Below are 25,002 nucleotides of genomic sequence, written 5' to 3'. Positions count from 1 at the left end.
GGAGACAGAAAATTCTTGTGTCACCCTACCATTTTTACAGTATAGGAGTTTTGAAGTTCATTAAAACAAAAGCTAGTGAGAGCATATGTTGGCAGTTGGTGAGGTGAACATAGCTGAGCACTTACCAGCTCCTTCAGGAGTCAATACACCAGTTTGCAACTGTTTCAAAAAGAAAATGTCAACCACCAAGTCGATGATGTGTCAGTTAAAAGCATCTGTTTCAGACTCTCCAAGTGAGCTTTTGATGTTTTATCTCATAGCAAATTTATATTAAAGTGTTGACTGGGTGGCAAAAAAAATTACTTCAACACAACTTTGGGCTTTTGGGAACACATGTTGACCATTTTCATTATTTTGCACATTTGATTAATTATATGAGAGAAATACATATATTAATATCGATTATAAAACAAATACTACTCCACCCATCCAAACTACAGTGTGCACATGTTTAACACAACAGAAAAGCAGTCAAAAATTAGACCTACACTTTCAAATCCACAAAAAATACACTTTCTTTCTGCATATGCATGTTGGTTGAGCAGAGGGTGGGTGGAAAAGGAAAATGAGCAGAACCATCTTGCAGTATTGCTGCTGCTAGCAATGTGTGCATATGTGTGTCTGTGCAGGTGTGTATATTATATTGTGTGTGTAAGTGGGCTTGAAAGCCGCTCCTGCGGCAGCAGCTAAGGCGCTATAGCAAGACTAGGTGTTATCACTCATTCTGATTCCGTATTACAGCATGACGGATGGGCCCCTGCGGGCCGGTGAGCGTCGCCGCACGCTTATTACCACAGCTCTTAAGTGGGAGTTGATTTAGCTTAAATAGGTTGTTTCATAAGGAGAAGACACCAGCGCTGTCACCACTGCTCTGCTCCTCGCTACAGCAAACTGCCACTCTAATTGAATAATGCCTCCTCTACATAACTATTAGGGTGCTTAGGTACATGGTGTTCCCCAATAATTGCTTATACAACTTGGCTAATTTGGACTACATCCTTTGCACACACAAATACACACACCCTTAAATGCACACCTAACCTCTCTCCAATATTGGATAATCATGTTGCTAAAACAATACACAGTATGTGTGCGCACTATATAGGTTACTATTTCAGAGTAACTAATGTTTGAAGATTGTCACTATGGCTCTGGCACATTAGTAAAAACAAAACTAATAGGCCTATATTTGAGTCATAAATTCAGGATTTGATACCGCATATCTAATTTAATATTCCTTTAACCTGAATCCAATTGAATCACTGGATTCTAAATGCTATAAAAGTGCAAATAGACCCACACTATAAAGGATTAGTGTTTCATTAGCATATCACAGGGAGATATTTGAGCACGCATGTTACAATAATACAAGTGCCATGGTGTTTTAGCGTGGAGGTGGTTACGATGGGAGGAGGTTCGGATAAAGGCATTTCCATTAACAAAACCTTGATCCGTTTCCCTGTCTCTGTTGGCTTTAAGAGATTATTGCTGATGCAACGGTGCAATGGCATGTGAATTGTGCACCGCTGTGGAGTGGAACCTGTGCCAACTCTCTGTAAGTGAACAAGGCACCATGGATTCTTGCCAGAAACAACATACTCTCAGGGAAGCCTAAGTTGGCCGTCAATCATGAACTCTCAAATGGAAACACGCTCATTTCTTTCCAGCCCCCCACTTCACTCTGTTTGTCAGAGAGACACACAATATTCATGCACACATAACCAAACACACACAAAGTACTTTCAGGGGTAAAGTCTGATCGGGCCCCAGAATGTCTTCATTAATAAAAGGCAGCTGCACTAAATTTAACTGGGAGTTCAAGACCTCATGAACAGCATAGGAATTTACCCAGCTCACTAGCCTTGGGTCAGAAATGATCGGGTTAGAATATAAATTTACTCCCTGCACTCCAAATATATGTAGTTGCTATCCACAAGACATGACATGCAACCACTTGAAACCAATTAAACCCATGAATTTGATCATTTACCTCTTCAATTATAGTTAAATGTGCATCGTAACTCAGCACCGGAGCCTATTTTAGGAGTCGTTTAAATATCAGTATTCATTTATTTATCATCAGCCTGGAAAATAAAGTAATGAGCGAACAAAGTAGCTGTTAATGACATCAGTGATGGCTGTTCAGTTCTGTAAGATTCCAGCTTGACAATGAGCAAGCATGCACTATACCACAAATTATTTTCTGAGTAAGAATAAATTCTTGCCTTCCCCACTACTGAGCATAAATTCAATCAAAATTGTATAGACCAGGTCTGATGTATTGATCTATCATTTGAAAATTACATAATTTTTATCATACACTGCGAAAACTCAACTACAATTCAAACTCGCGGTTTATGTTTTCATTTTGTAAAATCAAACTGAATTGGTGGTACTATGATCACACTTCATAATTAGGAGTAAACATGAACCCTGAGGCTCAGACAGTTGTGAAACAAGATGAAGTAGCATGACAAAAAACAATGTACTAAACAAACTAACACAACCCCTGGATATACCGACACTTTCTTCAATGTTGTTTCAATCATTCTGATCCCAAATTAACAGTTTACATGATTAATATTTTACAATTGAACTCATCATGGAAGTTTGACACCAATTTCTCTCAATCTGACGTAATATTCCTTCTGACTTGGTCATTCTATTTCAACAGAGGTGGTTACGTGAGGCATTTCCATTCTGATAACTGTTTGAATATTGGGTCCACGTAAACCCAGCCAATAAGGTGCTTGGGCTGTTCGCTTTCTTATTGATTAGATTTGATTTCCTCTTTGATAAACTTTACGTATATGGTTGATATCTAATATTACACACCCGGATGGGATTTCCTTCCTTCCTTCCTTCCTTCCTTTAAAAAGGCATGAGGACATACACAAGTTCCACCACACAAACACAATCATTATGTATGTGTTCACACATCACCAAAATATGCTTCCCATCCACATGGAAAAAGTCACAGAGTATATATTTGTCTGAGCATACATGCCTATACACACTCTGTGTGTGCTTTGGCGTGCCACTCTGCTCTCCCTCCCATGCGTGCTTGCTGTGCCCTCTGGTTGGCGATGATTGATGACAGCTATGGTGAGGCAGATCATTTGGGTGGCCCCATCTACACAGGACGTAAATCAAATCAGCTTTGCTAATGATTCTCAGACGCTCATCTGGCATCTGCAACCAGAACTCTATCAGGTCTTGCATGAGGGGACAAAAGAAAGTCCCAAAATTATTTTAATTGACCATGGACTGATGTCCATTTTGTCAACATTTCTAGGTGAAAGAGAGGCACCTGTGTGTGGGAGATTAATCTATGTGTGGTGTCTGGGCGTGTGTGTGCAGCTCTACGGATATGCATGTATTTAAATGTGATGCATGGTGATATAATGCAGCTGAAGAGAGAAAAATTGCTTTGCTGGAAAATCTGATACCAGCTCTTTCAAGGTGAGAATCTGAAGACATGTCAACAATCAAACAGGTATCACTGATGAAAAGAATGAAACTCCAGCCTCATAACCATTCACATTGCCTCTGAAACAGCCTGTAGATCCCATCCTTTCTCTGGCTGCAATGTGATTGATAACCCTGGCAGGCAAGAGGACCTCAGTCCTCAGGCCTCCAGGGGTGACCCATTACAACTTTTCATTAAAACGTCTGTCCGATGCACCGTCTTGATTTGTCCATAATTTATGATGCCATTACAAGCTAATTAGTGCCAGCATCCCTCTGCCCTGCTCGACATGCGAGGCCCTTGGCAGTTATGAGAGGGCACACACTACTGGGTTTAGCTGCACAACTACTAGCAAAGGCTACTCTGATCATAGCTGCATTTTCCGTTTAAATCTATCAGCCCTTGGCTCCTTTCCCGATGATTTCAACATATTTACTGTCTTGTGTTTAAACTTCTGTTGTAAGTGTAACAGTGTATACTACCACATCATAAAACACTAGTGCTGCACACCCAATACTAATACTCTACGCACAGAATATTCAATGATTTGTGTGTGAATATAACATACATCAAAAGAAAGAAGAGCTTCTACTTTTGAAGACAAAGAAAAACATTGTTTAGGCAAGCGCCATATGTTCTTGCTTTATAGATACTTGAACACTTCTGACACTTTCAGAAAAACATAAGAGATAAAGTTTAGAAAACTGTGCTTTGGTCAACAGCAATTTCATGATTTTCTAGGACAATAGTGTTGCTTTATGTCCATGACCTATGTCTTGGCTGCAGTGGATTTTCCTGCCCTGGTCAAAGCAGCCGTCTGCACACAGCTGCCGCCGGGTCAAAAACCAGACTTATGCTATATTCAAACACTGACTATGCAACGGACAGAGGAACGGGGGGGGGGGGGGGTTACACCGTTTTTGTCAGATAAGTAGTAACAGCAACTCCACAATACAGCACTGAGAACACACAATGCTGGAACGTCTCATCTATAATGCAGGGAGGCACTCTGGGCATATTAAGTGCCATGATTTTTGAACAATCAGACCGCTTACAGACCAATGCTTCTCTAACAACTACCTACATCAAATTACTTGACCATGTAATCTAAACTGTGCAATGAGCATCGAGAATTCAAAATGTTTGATGAGAAACTAAAGTGCAACCTGAGAAGCGTATTTATTTCAGCACAAAGTGGGCAGAAAAGCAGAATTTTCAGTGGGCAATATATAAAATCTCTAACATTTAAGTAATACTCACTTAAAAAAACTAAAACCAATGGGCTTGTGCAAGATGGGTACAGCAGCAAATTCATCTGTAACACACACTAGCATGGCAAATTTATCCTAAGTGCTTACTTCCTCTAGTGCAGGAATCCAGCTCATTCCCACACCTGCAGCACAGTTATCTGCTGATACGATGTACCAATCTGATACCAGGACTCTTCTCCTAGATGTAAAACTTGTCAACTATAATCCGCCAAATGGGACAAGTTGAGTTTGACTTGGTCATTAAAATTGTTTACTGGTTTAAGGTTGAATTTCCGTTTGTTCATTCCAAGCAAACTGCTGCTGCAGAAGATTTGAAATACATCAAGACTGTAGAGCCTCCACAAAAATAAACCCAAATCTGGATTCCTTTGTCTTTACTGTTAATTGACCACAGCCGACACTTCGTGAAACTTGAAATCTGCATCAGCTGCATACAAAACAAATGTTTAAAAGTAGCCTGGGAGAGCAGAGTGTGACTGTCCTCAGCAGCTCGTCTTTGGGATTGTGTATGTGTTTGGGGGGGTGGGTGGGGCTGGCGAGGGGGCGGGGGGTTTCACTCTCATCAAAGCCAGTGCATCCATGCATGAAAGTCAATCCGCTGTTTGTGTGTGTTTTATTTATTCATTAGTGGCACGCAGCTTGAAAAGGAAGAAGAGAAAAGACAAGAAAGTTCCATTCAAATAAGCATGGCATCCCCGGAGTGGAAAAGAGAGAGAAAAAAAGAGAGTGGGGGTGAGATAAGTGTGTGTGTGTGTGTGTGTGTGAGAAAGAGAAAGAGAAAGAGAAAGAGAAAGAGAAAGAGAGGGAGAGAGACCCAGGGTGCGAGAGGAAAAAGGAGACGAAGAGAGAGGAGTGGGATGACTTCTTTTAATTTGGGGAACCCCTCGGGGGAAATCGAGCCCGTGAACATGCAATTATGACAGTCATCAGTGAAGCGTGCACGTGAGAAAGTGGGGCGCTGGGCATAAAGAGGAGAATGAGGAAATGATTTAAGGTATTCTTATCAACTCTCAGCCACCCCTCCATTGATCACTGCCATATACATGCAAGTGTACACACAGACATAAACACATGAATCTCCACATGCTTCGTATCGGAAATGAAAAATGAAATAAATATGCAGGCGATCTATTACAATTAACTGACATTTCGAGGGGTGGGGGAGGAGCAAGACCATCATCACTGGCCAATTATCATGTTATTATGGGTGTTAAGTTGCTTCATATTAGGGTCAGCGCCCCTCATTTCAAGGGAGAAAGTAATTGTTAACCTCTGTAATCATAATACAGTGAAACTATTTAACACACCCCAGGGGGATCTAATAGGCTCGCACACACAAACTGCATCAGAATTTTGGCCAGAAGTTCAAAGCATTTTGCAACAGCAGAATTCAACCTTCAACCAGCTGTGGCAGATTATCCAGATTATTAAGATTAAAACAGAAAAATCAATGTCTGTATTTGAGGAGTGTCACATAGCCAAAAAGTGATATTGGTGCAGTGCTGACTTAGAAGCAGTTCAGTAACTGTATGTGTACTTATGTTACATTTTATTTTGCACAGTTAAGAAAGCCATGGTTACATTAAGGTTGATGTTGCCTTACAAACAATGGAATGATCACAATCTCTTCTACGGAGTGAGGCACAAACCTCGTGTGTGTGTGTGTATCAACTGATACTGAAAGCAAAAGAATCCATATGATTGTACCTGTGTACAATGGTAGCACAAATACAGAATTACAACTGCATGATTCCATACATTCATTCATTTACTTCATCTGTGGTTGTAGGTGACAGGATCAACCCAATAACATCTTTAGAGTGTCATCCACAACTCTCGTGCCTTTTCCTCTTCCAGTACCTGGGGCTACTCATAAGTGGAAGCACCAAGTGTCATGTCCATTAAGCTCAAGGGCTTGAGAGACAGTCTGGTAATCAGAGGGTCACTAGTTCAATTCCTGGTTCCTCTAGGGATCACATTGAAGCAGCCCCTACTGTCAGAGTGTGCGTGTGGTAACACTGCAAACTCTTTGTTTGCCAGTGAAAAGGCACTCATAAACGGAACTTGTTTACTTGAAAGCCTAATCGATGACCATCAGGAAACTGGGATCAATCAGTTTCACTGTTTTATGTAGGTTTTCTCTGCCTTCTCAAGTCAATTACAAAACAACAAGGACATTTTTCATGACATGTCCAAGCACACACAGGTTATATGCAGCGCTCCAGTAACATCAAGCCGGATCTCAAACCCACAACTTTTTGAACGCTATGTCAACTGTGACTCATGGCCAGATGGTTGCTCAAGGTGACATTTGGGTGTCATGTTCCAAAATCAAAAACCCACCACAGCAAAGTTGCATTCAAACTGTAAGTAAACTTACTGAATTTCAGTGATTATCTCTCAGCTTCCACAGCCACGTCTGGGCTCTGATAGTGTCTAGAGACTGGAGAGATAAAGAAAAAAAGAGAGGGTTAAATATGCTCAAAATCTGCAATTCTGCTTTTTTTTGTTGATTTCATAAACATTTTTAAGCTGTGTGGACACACACATCATGACACAATGCAATCACTGAGAGAGAGACTGTCAACAATAAGGGGTGTGAAATTTTTAGGTTATGTATTGCTGAACACTTGAGAAAGGTGAATTTCTCATTTAGATTGTTTTCAAAAAGTCACATCTTTGACTCATGGCCAGTGCAATAAACACATAGGAAACTGATATTTGGCAGCATCTTAAAAAGAAAAAAGTTCCCTTTCAAATCAAAGCTATGAAAACTGGACATCCTCTGAGGATTTATGCAGCTCGGCACTTCCCTCAACAGTCAACAGGAGCAGACAAGAGACTGAGTAAAGTGTGTTTTCCAATAACTTTTTCTTTTGAGTCAGGTAAAACCAAATCCATTTAGCTTGCAGATAACAGTCAATTTTATATGAATGGCTCTCCTAAGTCAACTCAGGGTATGTGATTTTAGGAAATCACTATTTGCAAATAACTTTCAATTCCATGGTCTAAATCAGGTTTTTCAGAAAATTCTCTTTGAGGTAAATTGCATCTGGCTGAATGGCCTTTATTGCACTGGCTCTCAGGTGGGCTTTTATATGGGAAGGCCAGACCTCAGGGTCCTGTGTCGCCTCTGGCTTATATTGAGACAGACACTGAATTGACGATCTCCCCCTGTAGCCTGACTTTCTCACTCAGCAAATCCTCTAAGTGAGTTACCTGTCTAGGTAGGTGGCTTTATTAACCCTCTTATACCACCCATCCCCACCCCCCAACATCACACAACCTCACAACCTTGTACTATCGCTCTATCACTACAATATCTCCATTTTTCTTTCTTTTCTCCCGTACACTAACCCGCAATTCTCCCTAACTCACCCCCTGAAGCCAAAATCATCTCCGTTTTGCATAATGCTCCATTTAAACTGATAGCAGTGACATGAGCGGAGGGCACTTGGAGAATGAGGAAGCGATGAAGCTTTGTCCTCTCTCTCCCTCTCTCACTATCAGTGTCTCTCTTTTTGTGGCTGGCTGTGACCCCCAGTGGCAGTTATTATCCACAAGGTCGTAGTTGCTCCCTTGTCCCATGAGCAGGACACAACCTCTTCCTAATATAGTCCCCCACTAGGCCTGCTCCCATGAAGCCATATACTCACTGCACCACCCCTAATCTTCCTCTTCAGCACACACAAATGCACAGGCACACAATACACAATATACTCTGCCCATCCATCTCGGAAGCTTTACTTCCCTCAGCCACAAGCTGATGTGCTCCAATGTGGTTCTAGGAAGAAGCAGGGGGAGATGTGATGTGAAGCGGGACGTCTATTAGGTCGTCAAAGTGAATCTGATTCATGATATATGACAACATCCATGTGTAACAAGGCAGTGTTTCATTTTTATTGAGCATTTAAGAGTGGATTCCATGAAGTAAAGGGCAAAAGGTAACTTGTTATGTATGAAAAAAAAAATCAGAGACGAATTAGAATTTAAATAAAAAGTCAGACAAGACATGAAAAAAATTATGTAATTATTTAAGTTAATGACCCCACACACATATTTATAATATATATATATATATATATATATATATATATATATATATATATATACATACACACACACACTCACACATATACATACACATACACAGTATACATATATATACACACATACATACACATACATATACACACTGTATGAACACATCACTTGCAATTGTTAATCATTTCTTTTTGTCTTAATCATATTATATTGTATTAATCATGAATATTCATTATCAATAACAAGCAACTTGTTTCTGTCAGAGCCTGCAAACTTTGAAAAATGACATTTTGTCACCGAGCTGGAACAATATTAACTATACAATCACAAGACCAATTAACACATCCAAACTGTCAATATTCATTCAGTTATTATATCTATTTTTACAAAGAAATTGTGCAAAAAAAAAAACAGAGACTTTTAAAAGATTTCAGAGAGAAAGGAAGGCAAGAGGCAAATGCTGTCAACATCTCTATTTGTCTTTCCTAGTGTGACACATTCTTTATATTCCAATCGAGAAGTGGGCAGAGACACAACACAACCTCATGAATTCAAATGGCAGAAGCCCGGAATGCCAATGTTTTGGTCCTTCCTGCTGCTACCAATTTATATTTTCCATATGGGTCCTTAAACGACAAATGGAAGTCAGCCAGTGCCCTTCTTTCCCTCCTTGCTTCTCCCCTGGAAACAAAGGTGGTCAAAAGTCAAGGAAATTTTGATTCCTCAGCTCAGCACACCAAGGGCACCTAAACACAAACCAAACAGCTCCCACAATGCCTTAGTGCTAGCAAACTTGGACTCCCTCCCTCAGCGATCTGCTAGTATTCTAAATGGTAATTATCACACACCCGCACACACACACACACACACTTGCCAGCATGCATACACACTGCCGGGACTGTACAGATGAAATGCAAAAGGCAAAGAGAAAAAGAAGAGGAGGTACGGTGAAAAATTGAGGAAGTGTAGCAAAGCAAGAGAAAGCATGGAAAAGAAGAAGTGGTGGATATGTAAATGCAGAGTCAGAGAGTTCAGGAGGAGAGAGGATTTATAATGTGCCAAGCTGACCTGGGGGCTGTGGGGCTGAGTGTCCAGGGGCCAGTCGGGGGATGGTGGCCATATCTCAGCGATTATCATTACGTTGAGGGGGGAGGTCTTCACCGTCTTTTACTCAACCCCCCCTCTTCTGACTCAGACTCCATTTCACTCTCAGGGCAAAGGTGAGGCAGCCTGGGGAGTGGTAGAAGGTGAAGGGTAACGCCGGGCGAGCGAGGGGTCGGTGGCTGTCGTTAGCGATGCAGGTTGACCTGCTCACCCGTAACTTGAAGTTTTACTTACTTTTTTTAGTGTGTGTTGTGCACAGTCTCACTTTCTCACTGCTACTAGACAAAGCTGGAACAGAAAAATGTACCCTCCTGAATTTTAATGGGTCAAATGTTTCATTGAAGGAACACCTTGGACACATTCTTCTGCTTTTAACTTGGAGGATTTCAAACCAAGAAATATGATAATGTCAGATCATCTCTGAATAATTATTTATGTATCTTGCTGACTATACATGGCTGAAAAGAACACACTCTTCAAATGATGTATCCTAGGACTTTTGCAGCTTCAGAGGTTGTGTATCCCAGCAGGACTGATTAGAGATGACATTTATCACATTTCATCTCATCTCATCCAGATCTCTCCAAACAGTTCTACAGATTCTGGAAATGGTGAAAGACCAGGGAAGAGAGAAAAGAAGGGAGTTCAAGTGGGAGATGAGAAGGTAGAAGGACCCTTGCCACTTAGATCATGGGATCAAACACACATGCCTGTCTGAAACACATGGCACTTTCCACAGATTAAAAATCATTTCAGTTTACAAAAGCCTTGCACCACAAAAGGTGTTCTTTTCACAGAGACGAGGCCGCCTGTGCAAAGAAGAGCCCCGAACTGTTTTATTGTCAAGCTCCATCTTTTCTTCTCCTTGCTGCCAACAACACCACCTCTTTATCAGTGCAATTACACCACAAACAGACTCATCATTGGCCCAACTGTCCTCTCCGATTGCCTCCATTTCCACAAGCAACCTAATTAGTCCTAAAGAGAGAAAAGCCGATGAGCTGAGTAAAGAGGTAGAGAGAAGAAAAGACCAGCTATCATGTCCATTTGTTTGGGTTTGCTACAGAAATTGTATGTGTATGGGTGTATTTTTCCTCTCTCTGTTTTTCTCCTTTTTGTTGTGGTTGTCCTCACTCTTTCTATCTCCTTTTTTCCAGAGAAAGAAAGCCTTCAAAGGAGCGATTGTGCAGAGCGGCTGAAGTGGTCTGTTGGTAAGCGGACAGCAGAGCAACACAACAAACATGGCTGGCACTAATCAGGGCCCCGGCTAATGTAAACAATGTCATTTTTTGCCCTTAATGAGCCAATTTTCCGCAGATATGAGAGGGCTAACAATTGGGGCAGCGCCTTTGATGTGATTCATCTGAAGGTTTGTTTGTGATCACTTGGCACTTTTTGTTGGAAGCCCTGCGCCCAGCTGCTTTCATCTACCCCTGAAAAGGGAGAGCCACGACTCACTTGGGTACGGGGGGGGGGGGGGGACAAAAATAATAATTTTCTTTTCTTTCCCTTTTTTTTTTAAAAGACAACCACCCTCCTCCCTTTTATTATAAACTAGTCCTAATCAGATGACCAGCCCCCTCCTTCTTGTTTCCCTCCCATTTAGCCCCACACACACTTGTGTGAACACAGAGCGAAGGAGCATCATCCAGAAGGGATAAAAAAAAAAAAAAAAAGGACCATCGTGTCTATAGTGATCAAATAGCGAACTCATTAAAAGGCGCCCTGGTGTGCGTTCGGTGGACACTGACAGGGACTTCATTAACATGGTGCTGACAAAAGGTGAGACAGACCAAAGAGGCAGCCGGCAGGCCAGGTGTGTGTGCCGCGGCGCCTTTCAAGATGGAACCACAGCCAGAGGCAAGCGGGCTGGGAAGCACAGTCCATCAAATACTGACCAAAAACAAGCTTGTTCTGGTGAGAGAGAAATAGAGACAGGCTGTAAGACAGATAAATAGTTTTTCAGAGTGGAAAAAAATCCTCCCATCTGCTCTACGTTGACTATTCCTGACAAATACCTTACAAGCAATCATCCACTTTGTGAGGTAGGTCACAAAGCAACTCTTTCCAAATAGACCAGTAAAAAAAATGAGTGATAATCATAATAAAGTGAACTTTTCAAAGTCCAGGAAAAGGCCACAAGAACACACAAATAACAGAGGAGAGGGGTGAGAGGGAGGGATATTGATGTAATGAAGGTAGTCAAAGGTAGTGACCAAAGGCAATACATGGGCCCATGTCCAGGCCTATTCCAATCAATCACGAGAGCTGAAGTGAACTCAACTCCAGGCTAGTCAGTCAGCCAGGGCCCCATTACACACACACGCGCGCGCACACACACACACACACACACACACCTCTGCCTGCCTCTCTGGTCATGAGTCAGGGGCCCTCCGGGAGCCAACCACAGACACATACACACATAAACACACTCTGCACCTGCTGGGCCCTGCAGTTACCAGCTGTCAACTCCACGTGTTCTGTGCCGTCTGGTGTGTGTGTGTGTGTGTGTGTGTGTTAAAAGAGTAAAGGGTTGCAGCAAAGTTATATACCTCAGCTGGGCCATGAACAGAGGATGAAAATGAAGAGGGACTTTTGACAGCATTTACCTGCAATCAACTAACGTGTAAGTGAAAACCTAACCAAGTATGAACATTGGCATATTTGATAGACTTCTGTGTTCATGATAAATGGATATGAACAGATTTGTTCTAACTTGTAAGAAATCACCAAACTTAAAAAAAAAAAATCCTTTACATCAGACTAGCATAGAACGATTAAGCCAATTGATCAAAGAGTTGTTTGTCAACAATTATAACACTTATTACCATATAATAAGTAAAAATGTTAAATGGCAACTGGTTACAGCTACAAATGTAATATTTAGCCGTTAGTCACAATTCAAAGACATTAAGCCATCAGTCACAATTTAAAGACATAATCTATGTCTTCTTTGTACTCAAGTCACTTGTCTGCAAATGCTGGATGCGAATTCTGAATTAGATAACAACAGTGCACCAATGACTGTTCTTAAAAGACAGCAAACTGTATTAGAGCTCTTGTGTTTCACTCGCTTTTATGAGTGATTCATTTCATCACTTTTATATACCATCCAGCACTTCCTTTCAAGTTAATGGTTGCTCTTATTTGATCCCAAATTGTGAAGCACTATGTAAAGCCAGTTTTAATATGAGCTCTATTAATGTATCACTGAAGTTTAATAATGAGGAATGAGATATTACTGCTGTATTGGTTTACAATATTTGTTAAAGGCAAACAATAAATAGCATGTTAGATTAAATGTTGTGGTGCTGCAAAGATGTCCTACCATCATGTCATCTGCTGGTGACTCCAAAAATATATGTCTTCTAATTTCATTTAATACTGTTTAGGGAAAGAAAAAAAAAAACAAAGGCGACTTTCTGCCACTGACTAATAATATACAATAAAATGGCAAAAAAAAAAAGAATAACCGATGCACCGTGTAACAGTAACAAATAACCATTAACCAAAAAAATTGGTGGTTTTGGTGGAAAAATCTGAGACACATTATCGTGTCGGTCTAGGGCATGACCTTAATCCTGCGCTCCCTCCCCACCTCTGTTATGGACATAGAGATAGGAAGCCAGGTTCTGGCAACAATGAAAAACATGTCTGTTTTGGGGGGAAAAAAAATCAATAATGTGTTGTGATGTGAAACTGATTCCCCACTGGATTTGGCTGTGCTCTGTGAAAGCCTATTCTCTGTGTGGCCCTGAGGTAAATAGTGTACTTTGTTACAGTGTGTAGCAGTAAGCCTTGGAGACCTGTGCACCGATTAAGCCGTACTGGAGCAGATTAGCCCAGGCCATGTCATGGCAGGCTGAATCAGCCCTGGCATGGACAGGAAAAGGATGAAGAGTGGGGTATACCAGAGGGAAAGAGAGGAAAGAAATGGATCAAAATAGAATAAAAGAAACAGAAACTTGACATGAGGACAGGGAGGGAAGAGAACATATGAGGGTGGAGCAGAAAATGTGACAAAAGACCGACAGAAAAATGACATTTGTGTGACTTTGTCATACAGAGCTTGTGCACACATCATCATACAAGGCGTCATTCGTATACATTTTCACATCCAGAGACGACTAGATGCGTAGCGAACCCAAACACATCACTGTGTCAGTGCTGACAGTAAAGAGAAAGACAGTAGGGATGGCTAACAGGAGCGACAGAAGAGCGGAACAGGATGGAGCGAGTATGGAGAGACAGGACTGGGGTGGAGAGAGTGACAAATCCCCTGTTGATGGCTATTTACAGGCTATTCCCCCTCACTACTGAAACCAGAGGCCTCAACCCCCTTTCTCATTTTCTCCTCTTTATTTATCCCTCTTGTCCCCTTTGTGGTCAATTTGTCACTTTTGCATAATGGTGCTATACTGAGGTGCGGAGGAGAGTGAGGGGCTGGTGGGAATGGAATAGCAAGGTGAGCAGATGAGAAAGTGGGGATGGTAATGGAAGAGAGGACAGAGGAGAGTTGATAGCATCAATTCCTTCTTCAATCTCTGAAAAAAACATCTCTGACCACCTTTCCTACACCCCCCCAACCCCAGCTCTTGTTCCGTCCCCCTTTGCCCCTGTCACCCACCTCTCCCCTCCATCCTTCCCAATCGCACACCATCCCTCCTCTTTTTCACTCTCTCCCATTTCTCTTCTGCCCACCCCTCCACCCCCTTGTCTCTCCAGGAGGCAGATGTCAATCATGTGCATCTCCCACAATCCCTCTGGAGCTCATTGTGCCCGCGGTCGCTGGCGGAGGCAGGCGTTGCGAGGCGGCAGAGAGCCGCAGATGGAGAGAGCGCTGTCAATCATTGTCACTAATTATTAATTTCTGTCACTCAGACCCCCGTGGCAGCCACATAGCAGGGGCCTCTCATTCCCTGCCTCTCCCTTCCTTCTCCATCCTCCTCCTCCTCTCCACTTATTCAGCAGTCGGTGTGTCCCTCCCATGTTCAGTCCCTCTCTACCTCCCTTGTCCCTCGTTAAAGTCTCTGCCTCTCATTCGCCTCTGCCTCGTTCGTTCAGGTCGCCTGTTGTCTCTCTCCACTCTCCTCCCTCGCTCTCGCCACTGCGAGGGTGAGTTGATTTGGTATGCCACTGTGGCCACAAAAAGTTCAACCTTTCATTATGTGGTGCACGTGTACTCGGAACAGCCCCCTCTCTCCTTCTCTCCGCTCCCATCACCAGGTCAGTCCCCTTGACTCCCTGCTCCCTTTTAATTGTATTCTGCCCTCCACCCCCCTTAGTCTCTCATTTTCCCCATCTGACCCCCCCAACATACCGTGTCTGACTTTCCTCTAATTCCTCAAGAATCCCAAAAAGACATAAAAAAGACCTGCTGGGCTTTTTTAAAAGCATTGACTCACCGGGTCCCTGCTAGGTTCTGATTTGATTTGATGAACTTGGTGTTTTCAATTTGTACACCTGCGCTTTCACCTGTGATGTCACTGTGATGGCGGCTAATGAGGAATGCCTGACCCTCATGTAGCTGTGACTGAGCACTGGGTCGGTCCACTCTGCTAAAGGTTCTGATCCGCTCCCACCTTCACCTCATTACCAAAGGTGGTGGGCTGGGAGGCAAAGACAAGAGACAGGGAGAGAGACCAAGTGAGAGTGTGAGAGAGCTGGTGATTAGGAGAGCGAGAGCGCGCACACACACACACACAGCTCCACATTCATGATATTACATTGCATACACACAGCTCCACATCTAAATATTCCAATGCCATGTATGCACACACAAACGCACGCTCACTTCTACTAAGCCACAAAATGCACCTACATCTCATCATTATGCATAAACTCTGTGTGCATTCCTATTAAATTCCCAAATATCCTTAAACATCATATATTTATGCCTACGTGCTTTTTTCAGTAATGAGTACCACAAATTGTGGATGTTTCATGGATGATATTTCTTGCAATATGAAAAAGTTGTATTGTTAATTGAATGTGGATCCCCATTAGCTGCCACCTTGGCAACCACGACTCTTCCTTGGGTCCATAAAGGTCCCATGAAATTAAAAATGCCTTTTTCTCATTTTAATCCATTGATTTGTATGGACAACCTTAAATACGTACAAGACACTGACAGTTTAATTCATTGTTAATGATTCATTTATCTCTTGATATGTACCAAATGTGTCAAAAACATTTATTTTTACACCAAAATCCCTTCCTTTTCTGTTTCTTTTTAAACAATGAAAACGCTTGATGACTCAACCTTCCCTCAGGGGTGTACACATTGTGTCCTATGAAAATGCTCTCCCAGTCATGTGACACACTTGCGGCCTCATGAGACTTTTTGACAGACACATTGCAAAAGAAGTGGCTGATAAATGCTAAATTGTTTAAAGTGTCACACGACCCTGGTGATATGACTCGTTTCACTGTCACAGTTTGACCCATTTGGTCTGATCACATTTGGAAAGGGTAATTAATTTAACCACATTCGGCAGCAGAGAGCGAGCCATAAGCAGCCAGTTTGGCTGGTGGCGGCCTCTCGTGCACATGTTCCCTTATGTGAAGACAGACCCAAGTGTATTCACTGTCTCTAGATTTACACATAGCTGGAATGACATGGACACAGTCAGGCATACCCACTTCTAAGCACACTCACACTATATTCATCTTCTGCTCCATCTCCTGCAGGATTACTATTTGCAACAGACCTATGCTGTTCTAATGAGGACCAGAGTAAGAGGCCAGCTGGACACCAATGATCCTTCACCTCCTTCCATCAATCCATCTATACATCTCTCTGTCCAACCCGCCACCCACACACCCATTCTTCTGCCCCATAATCCTTTGCTGGCCTCACAGTCCTACTCTGCATACAGCCATTAACGCCCCTCTGCCCCTTACCTTCTGTCTCCTTGCACTCACCAGTTCATCCAGCATCCTCCCTCCCAGTTCTTGTCTATCTACCTTCTTTCCCCACCGTCTACTCTCCTTCTTGTTGCTCTCTTTTCCTCAGCAACTGTCACTTTTCCTTTCACTTTTTCTTGTCTTTACCACATTTCTCTTCCTCCATCTCCTCTTTCTCATCTCTGCTTACCCTGTCACTGTCTTTCTCTTCCCATTTGATTGTCTCTTTACTCCCTTTATCTATCCATCCCTTTCACCATCGTCAGCCTCCTTTTCTTCAACCCTTGTTTTGTGTGTGTGTGTGTGTGTGTGTGTGTGTTGGCATTCAGCACCTCAGTGGAGACAGGGTTTATTGGGGTAATGCATTTATCACTGCTGCGATCCAGGGCCTCACCTCCTTCTTTGAGCCAGTGAGTAATGAAAATGGGATCACTTCTGACAACACTCTGCATCACACACAAAGTCCTGCACAAATGCACTCCTGCACACACAAACACAAAAACACATATCCATGCTTGTCGCTACAAAATGCTCAGATTTAAGCACACGAGCTGCTCTCAAACGCCAAGACAAACCAAGCCTCCACATAAACAATGCTTGTATCATCATCGCCTCCTCATGAATCTGCAGTTTCTTGGATGGCATTTTGTTTATTCTCTTACATAGCACTACTGATTCTCTGCGTTTGGAATAATTGCAGTGAAAACAGTTGATTTATCATTGATTTGCCAATTACACAGGAACGACACAATCCCTGTTCCCCTCTAAATCTCTATAAAACAACATATATTTAATTGTTGTAAAGTCAAAATTATATTATTTTCTCATCTATCACAACAGGTTCAGTTGCCACAACCCATAGGAAAGCTTTCTTCAAACTTTAAACTAGGGATCCCACCAAAGCATTGGTGTCAAAAATTACACCCGAGGTTGTACAAGAAAAGAGATGTTCACTTATTAGGTGTCGAGCTCGGCCCTGCCTGCGATCGTCTAACCTTTGCTCTGTCAGAGTAGCTGTGATGCTGACCCTTTCCAAAGCTATGCCGTCTATCAAACCCCGTTAGCATGCCTGTCACCTGCCGTGTGACTTTAAGCCAGACACACTGAGAATAACACATTAATGTTGTGCAGTCCACATAATGATTGATAACAATTATAACAGGTTGCTAGCTGGCCTGCAGGCATGCTGAGAGACTTTTAAAGATTGAGAGCAGCCACGAAACAAATTTTGAAACATGAACAGAAGCCTCACACATGGAGGTTTGGATAATAAAAGGATCACAAACACACAGATAAAAGATGCAATACAACAACACAAGGAAAAATCCCCTTTTTTAACTCACACCCAAGCTTTGTTTTTGGTGTAAAACTGGTGACAGTGCACCACAGCTTGACTCTGCTGCGCTGTTTAATTACTCATCCCAAAAAAAAACCCATCTCATTATAACATGATGTGCTTCCTGGTGCTTCAAAACATGGTGAAAAATGCAGAAACAGTTTTTCCAACGAAGTATGAATCAAAAGCTTGAAATTTTACTTATTCTATATACTGTACATATTCAAATGACTAAAATGGTTTATTTTTATTAAAACAATCGTTGGGGCTGTGGGTGATGGGTTGGTGGACTGTCGGTGCAGTAGCTGAGTTATGTAAGCAGTCTGTACTAAGAATGAGTAAACCACATAACAGCGAGCCTATCTGAAGCTACTCTCAGTCCGTCACAGGTTTTCCATAGATGCAGGGTTTCACTCTGACAGTAGATAAATTACAATCATGTCACCGTATACATCATTTACTATGGCATTTCTGTAATGCAATTTCTTGTAACATGTCAGCTGGCACAAACAAGGGGACTTATATAAGTGATGAGAAAATAACAGTTGATGTTCATGAAGGGATGTCCTGTTAAGTGAACGGATTTGCTCTGATCCAAAGCAATTTATAACTTCACCCATTCACATACAACAGTGGCAGGCAAGCGAAACCATCAAGAACAATTTTGGAATTTATGAAAGTGAAATTGATTGTTAAAATATTGTCTAAAGTAATCCCCACAGCCTTAACTCAACTGTCCCTGATCGTCTTCAATAGCCCCAAACCACAAGATGAGCACTATAACTTGTGCATAAGTTATAGTCTATTAAATTTAAAACCAGAAAATTCCAGAGGAATTTAGAGGCAACGTTTCCAACTATTTCAGCAGCGATCTTTTTTTTTCTAAAGAGACAGAAAACAAATACGGGTCAAGTGCTAATGGCCAGGGGTGCCTGTCTAGTCCCATTTGATCTGGTAGTGTCAGGAGAGTGGGGGAGGTCTTTACCAGTTTAAAACGATACCATCACCACAGGTACTCCAGCTCGGCTCTGACTGGCCTCGACAGAAGAAAACACCACTGCGGCAAACAACTCAAGCACCTCCTCCGCATCAAAGTTGAGAGGGTCAGATCAGCAGTGACAAAGTTTAATCGTAGAAAACAAAACACTGTTAAAACTCCTCTTAAAAGCAGGCTATGGTAACAGAGGACAGCGTTGCTAATACACCAAGTGGTGCGTGGAGAGCCCAAGTCAAAGGACTGCTGACTAATGTGCCGAAATGGCTGGAAATGCTCTGTGGTACTGCAGATGGCAGAGGTATTTGTTATTCATATGACCCTCAAGGTGCATCCACAACGCTTGTGTGAAAGTGTGTGTCTGCATATGCACGTGTGAATGTCTATGTGTCTATGCTTTAGTCTGTCGGTGTGTGTCGTGTGCTTCATCCGCACTGTTGCGGATGCCATTAATGCTTACCGCTGATCGCCCTCCTACATTTAAATAACAATAGTGTAGTCAGAGAAAGCATTGGTGTGAATCCAACCCACAAAACACCCAGGAGCTGCAGGCCCCACTCCTATACTGTGTGTGTGTGTGTGTGTGTGTGTGTGTGTGAGTTAACGTGCATTTGCCTGTGCTCAAACATTCACACGTGTATCTAAGAAGAAAAAAAAAAACAGTAAAACAGAAATGGAGTCGGTGAAGAAGAAGGGAAGACATCCAAAGACAGAGAGGGAGGCTAGCAGGGAAGACTAAAATACACAGCGTCAGTGTGTGATGCAGATCGGGTGTGTGACGGGAGACTGGCGGTCCAAGGAGCTGGCACATTAGCATGTACTGGTAGTCCTGGATCACTGTGCGGATGAGCTGCATGTCTGATCAACTCAACACAGCACTGAGTCACAGGTGGACGGAATACTGACTGGGTTATACCTTCAGTACACACACATCATTTCACTTAATGGTGATAAAACTGTTGAAATGTTCATGCGTGGTCCTGACGGTTCATTTTCTAAGGCAAAATATTTATAAAGCTTGTTTGGAGCTGTTGTTTTCAAATGTACTTACTAAAACTAACAACGATGTAAAAACATGACATGATACTGACCATCATTACTCATTTATTTATTTTCCTAACTGTTTCCCTGAAGTCACTTATATCAGTGGTATTTCAATAGGCTTTACCTTTCCTTAATACACATAAAACATTTAGGGGCAAGTAACCCCTGGGATGAGTAGTCACTAAAAGAAGGAATACAGCTTCCTTTAAATACAGATATTCAATATTTCATTCACCTTTTAACAGAAATATGCCATGATGGAAAAAAAAACAAATAAAAATAAATGAACCCATATAAATAAACACAGCTGATAATCCTTCTGAAGCGCTCATCAAACCACTTAGCTGTTGTATGCTAACAGGTCTGGGCCATAGATGTATGGTTTGGTCAACCAAAGCTTAGCTAGTTGTTTTTAAGCTAACTAACCACTAATAAGTTATAGCTGTGGGTTCAGCAAACATGTTCCGATAATTATTGCCCCAAACTAAGTGAGTTGTGATGAAGTTTCCTCAGATAAATGTATAAACTCACCGTGAGACACCTGAACGTCTGCCTTCACCTCACCATTTCCGTTAGGACGCCATCATTAACTTCAGCTGCGCACCGGACGGTTCGGTTCTCGCCTCTCCGTTGTACATTACTTCCTTGTTTTCACGGGCGTTTTCCCGCCGAGCCTGCTGACATTTGGCAAAGAGAAAGAAATCAAGGTAAACTCACCTAGATGTGTGACGTCACTTCGGGAGGAGCGGCGTTTTGGCAAGGTTGAGTCCAAGGTTGAGTGAGACAGTCGCCCCCTTGTGGCGTTCAAAAGGATAACGTGCCACTTTGTAGGCGTCCATGTATCAGAAAGTATTGGACAAACCCGAAAAAAAAACAATTTTCTTTAATAAATGTTCATGTTTTAACTTGTATCGCTATTATAATTTTCGCAATAATTATTTATTTCTGCAAATCTTTATTGATTGACCCTGATAGGCCTACTGATTTCTATCCATCCATTTTTTACCGCTTACCCTGTTAAGGGTCATGGGGGTGGAGTGGGTGGCTGGAGCCTATCCCAACAGCTTTCAGGCAAGAGGCAGGGTTCATCCTGGACAGGTCAACAGACCATGGTAGGGCCAACACATAGAGGCAGACAACCATTCACACTCACAGTCACACCTACAGTCAATTTAGAGTATCAATCAGCCTCGTCCCCTCTTGATGTCTTTGGGCTGTGGGAGGGTGCTGGAGTACCAGAGAGAACCCACACAGGAACAGGGAGAACATGGAGACTCACACAGAAAGCTCCCCTGCTCCAGCCGGGCCTCAAACCTGGAACCCTCTTGCTGTGAGGTGACGATGCTGACCACTGCACCAGCGTGCCGCCCCCAATGCTTTAGCAATAATGAAAAAAAGGTTTAGTTTATAAGAAAGTTGATCATATAAAAAGTGTCGATCTTGTTTAGTAAATTAATGTGCAAAAACTACATTAGAAATGAGTGTTAAGGAAATCATCTATTCATTTTGTCCCCACTTTGCATTTATCTGTCAGTGTTCGCACTCTCACATTTGTGTGCCACATGTCTTATAAAGTGCAGGTGAGTGGCCAGCTAGTAATCGGAGGATTGCAGATTCGCTTTCAGCTTCCCCCAGAGACAATGTCAACTAGTTTTTGAGCAAGAATTTCAGATTGCCCCTGATGACTAGGGTGCTGCTTTACTTGTCCAGCTCCATCATTAATGAGGCAACCCTGTGAACCACATACAGGCATAAAAGTACAAAAGTAAATCGAGTTAATTGACATTATATGATTACATAACATCAAAAAAAATTGTCTTGTCCTTTCTTGAACAAATAGAACGATGCATGTGTTTTGTGGACCCGAAGGTGCACCAGTTAACATAATTGTCAGAAATGTGTATAATTTTGTACATCTGTGGTAGCAAATCTTGTATTCAGGATGCAATACAAATCCAGCAAAATTTAAAAATCTGTTGACATAATTCCTTCTCATTTTGTTCTCACAGCTTTGCATCTTTCCATCCTATTTCTTTTCGTCATCCATCCTACACATGTCTGGCTCCAAAACCAACAAGCACACACATACAAACACGCTCAGAGTTGGTCCCTTCTCACCTCTCTTCAACACTGACTGAAAATGGCTGTCACACCCACTCGCTGGCATGTATATGCTCTCGTATAATATACTGACATGTACTGAACTTAGAGATTATGTATACAGTCTGGTTGATCCTATCCCGTTTTTTTTTTTCTCGAATAAAAGTCATATCACCGTGAAATAAAAAAAGATATAGTTGATGTAAAGAAAGCTCTGGAAGTATTAGATGTCCCCCTGACGGTGGGTAAATAAATTGATGGTATTTACACTATATTTTTTAAAAATTCCAACAATTTGAGCAAGAGCGCACTTGACAAGTCGAGAAGAAAAATGTAGGAGGGAAGTAAAGTAAAGCTGGGATTCCGTGGGTGTCAATGAGTTGAGAGACTTTAGAGAGAAAAAAAAAGACAGAGACAAAAAAGACTGAGAGGCTGAGCCTAATAAGAACCAAGAGACAGTGTGCCGGTGTCTTGTGGCGTCATTTGAATACAGGGCAGCAGCAGCTGGAGTCTGTGTCGAACAGCTCTGCTCTTCACACAGCATCACCATCAGGAGAGCATAGAGCTGCTAGTACTTTGCTGGAGTCTTACACTGCTTCACGCACTCCCGCAGACCAACCTGTGTGTGTGTGTGTGCGTGTGTGTGTTAGAGAGAGAGAGAGAGAGCGAGAGAGAGAATAAGTCGGAGCTCCATGGTTCTCATTACTCAGCCACTGTAATGTGCTCGCCTTTCTAGCTCACCGTATTGAGGCTGGTGTTCCCACTGTTGGCTTACAGAAAAGGAGAGGACCAGCCTCACCCTTGTTCTGAATGTATTAGCACACATCACATTTTCAATCTAGACTTCAGCGCAGGTTCCCCAGCAAGTCAACTGAATAGTAACAAAGTGTATGCATGCAAGTCTGCAATGCAAGTGTGTGCGCGACGACGGAGAGAAAGGTTGCGACAGAGTGAAAGGTTGCTGCAGAGTTAAAAATACCCCTACTCCTGCTCGCTGCTGATAAGTTGGGTTATGAGAAACTGCCGGGGCAGACAGCGGGGTCATTAGCATGACCAAATTGAGAGGTTGAGAGGAAAGAGGGAAGGAAAGAAGGAAGCTAGGAGAGATGGAAAGTAGATGCCCAGAGGTTTCTAAAAATTTTCTGGGAGCAAGCATGCAGTTACACTCATAATCCAAAACATGATCCTCCAACCTTTCACCCTCTTATCCACCGTCTGATTTTCATCTTGGCAAATTTGAAACACTCCTCCTCTTATCTAGAAATACTCTCATGCCCTGTTTCTTCTTATTCGTCGTGACCAGCGGAGGAGTTCCTGTTCCATTCCCTCAAGTCTCTGTACACAAGTCCACTAAATCATCTTTAAGTCCACTTCCACCCAAAATTCTCTGAGGCCTTTTTGACAGCTATTACAACACTAGTCTACAGCTATGGAGTAGTTCAACACCAAAGAGCCTGTTTATTGTTTTAATAGCAGCTACTTCACTATTCTTTTAGCTGCTGTTGCTCCCTTTAGGAGCATTAAATCAGGAAAAATAAAACTGGAATGGCTAAAGGACATGCCTGGGCTGCAAAACATAAAAAAGCCAACCATTAATGGAAACACTAATAAAAACTCTGCAGTGTTGTGAGGGATTTCCTGTTGAAATATTAGAAGCTTGTTAAAGATGCAAGAGCAGATTCATGCTCAGATTTTGTTTTTGAAGAATTATCCGGGGTCCTTTTCAGTGTTATTGACTCAGTCTTCAACCTCTGCGCTACTTACGAAGTGAAAGCTTCCGCTGGAAAATAGGAGAGAATGTTTTCATATTTTTTGTTGACCCCCATAAAAGTGGCTTTACAGAACAGACAGGTGACAAGTTAAAGAAATGCCAGAAGAAATATAATGAATGCGGATGCTTGCGTGCAGGGCACAAGTGGGCGACCAGATATCATTTTTAATGGATGTTTGATTTTGCCTTAATGTGTTACCATCATCCAAAGACAAAATGTTTTGGAATAATCTATTTAATCCTCCAGTCGTGTTCCAGACACTCACAGAAGCTGTTGTTGTTTTTTTCTCTTATTAATATCTTTAATTCCTAATCTGTTTTGAAGTTATCTCCCAGGAAGCCGTTCATACTTTACAGGATGTAACACTGTGGTAGCTTTACATGTAAAGGTTTATATTCAAGAACTTAATTCACACAATGCTTTATGAGCTTTTAAATTGAGATATAAAGATTTGTTTTTGTATAGGTTGCAACATGGAGAATATTGAATATTGAGAGAAATTTTTTTTTTTTAAAAACTGCTGTGTCCCTTGAATAACAAAAGCCTACAAAACCGATTTTTCACCAGCTAAAAAAGTTAAGTGTGCACTGCCTGGCACAACATATGCCGCATCAGGTGCTTACAACTGTCATACAAGTTGTTGTGTTTCCAGTAATCTGAGAGGAAAAATAGCGTATTTTAAGTTTTACACCAGAGACGTTTCAGTTTAAATGTTGTAGACGATCAGCCTGATGGATCAGGACTAATATCTCTCTGGCCACTGCCACCTTTCCTTACAGAACATATAGAATAGTCACTTGAGGTTTTACTAAATCTGGCCACAGTTATAAACGGTGAAAAATGAAGTTGTTTTTTTTCAGAATGAATAAAAAGAGCACGTTTTTGTTTGTTTTTGGTTTATTTTTTTTCCTCCCTGGGCGGCACAGTGGTGCAGGGGTCAGCACTGTGGCCTCACAGCAAGA

At 42.0% G+C, this 25,002-nt stretch overlaps 2 long non-coding RNA genes across 3 annotated transcripts in view; both read right to left on the bottom strand.

The window, feature by feature from the left end:
* LOC147253018 (uncharacterized) overlaps nt 1-20,834 on the bottom strand; it is a 173,716-nt gene extending 152,882 nt beyond the window's left edge. For both annotated transcript variants that reach the window (XR_015118398.1, XR_015118399.1), the window contains exons 1-2: nt 20,700-20,834; nt 7,121-7,183 (exon numbers count right to left, since the gene is read on the bottom strand). This is a non-coding gene — a long non-coding RNA (uncharacterized LOC147253018). The remainder of the gene's footprint in view (nt 1-7,120; nt 7,184-20,699) is intronic.
* LOC147253019 (uncharacterized) lies at nt 8,977-10,167 on the bottom strand. Its single transcript, XR_015118400.1, has 3 exons — nt 10,123-10,167; nt 9,853-10,014; nt 8,977-9,465 (listed from the first exon to the last, which is right to left on the bottom strand). It is a non-coding gene; the product is annotated as an uncharacterized LOC147253019 (long non-coding RNA).
* Nucleotides 20,835-25,002: the final 4,168 nt, after the last annotated feature.

This window comes from Aulostomus chinensis, chromosome 11, assembly GCF_037954235.1.
Source record: "Aulostomus chinensis isolate RoL2024-O1b breed Wild chromosome 11, RoL_Achi_v1.0, whole genome shotgun sequence".
Taxonomy (NCBI): Eukaryota; Metazoa; Chordata; class Actinopteri; order Syngnathiformes; family Aulostomidae; genus Aulostomus; species Aulostomus chinensis.
Note: the sequence above shows the minus strand (reverse complement) of the source record. Positions and strands in the feature narration are given on the sequence as shown.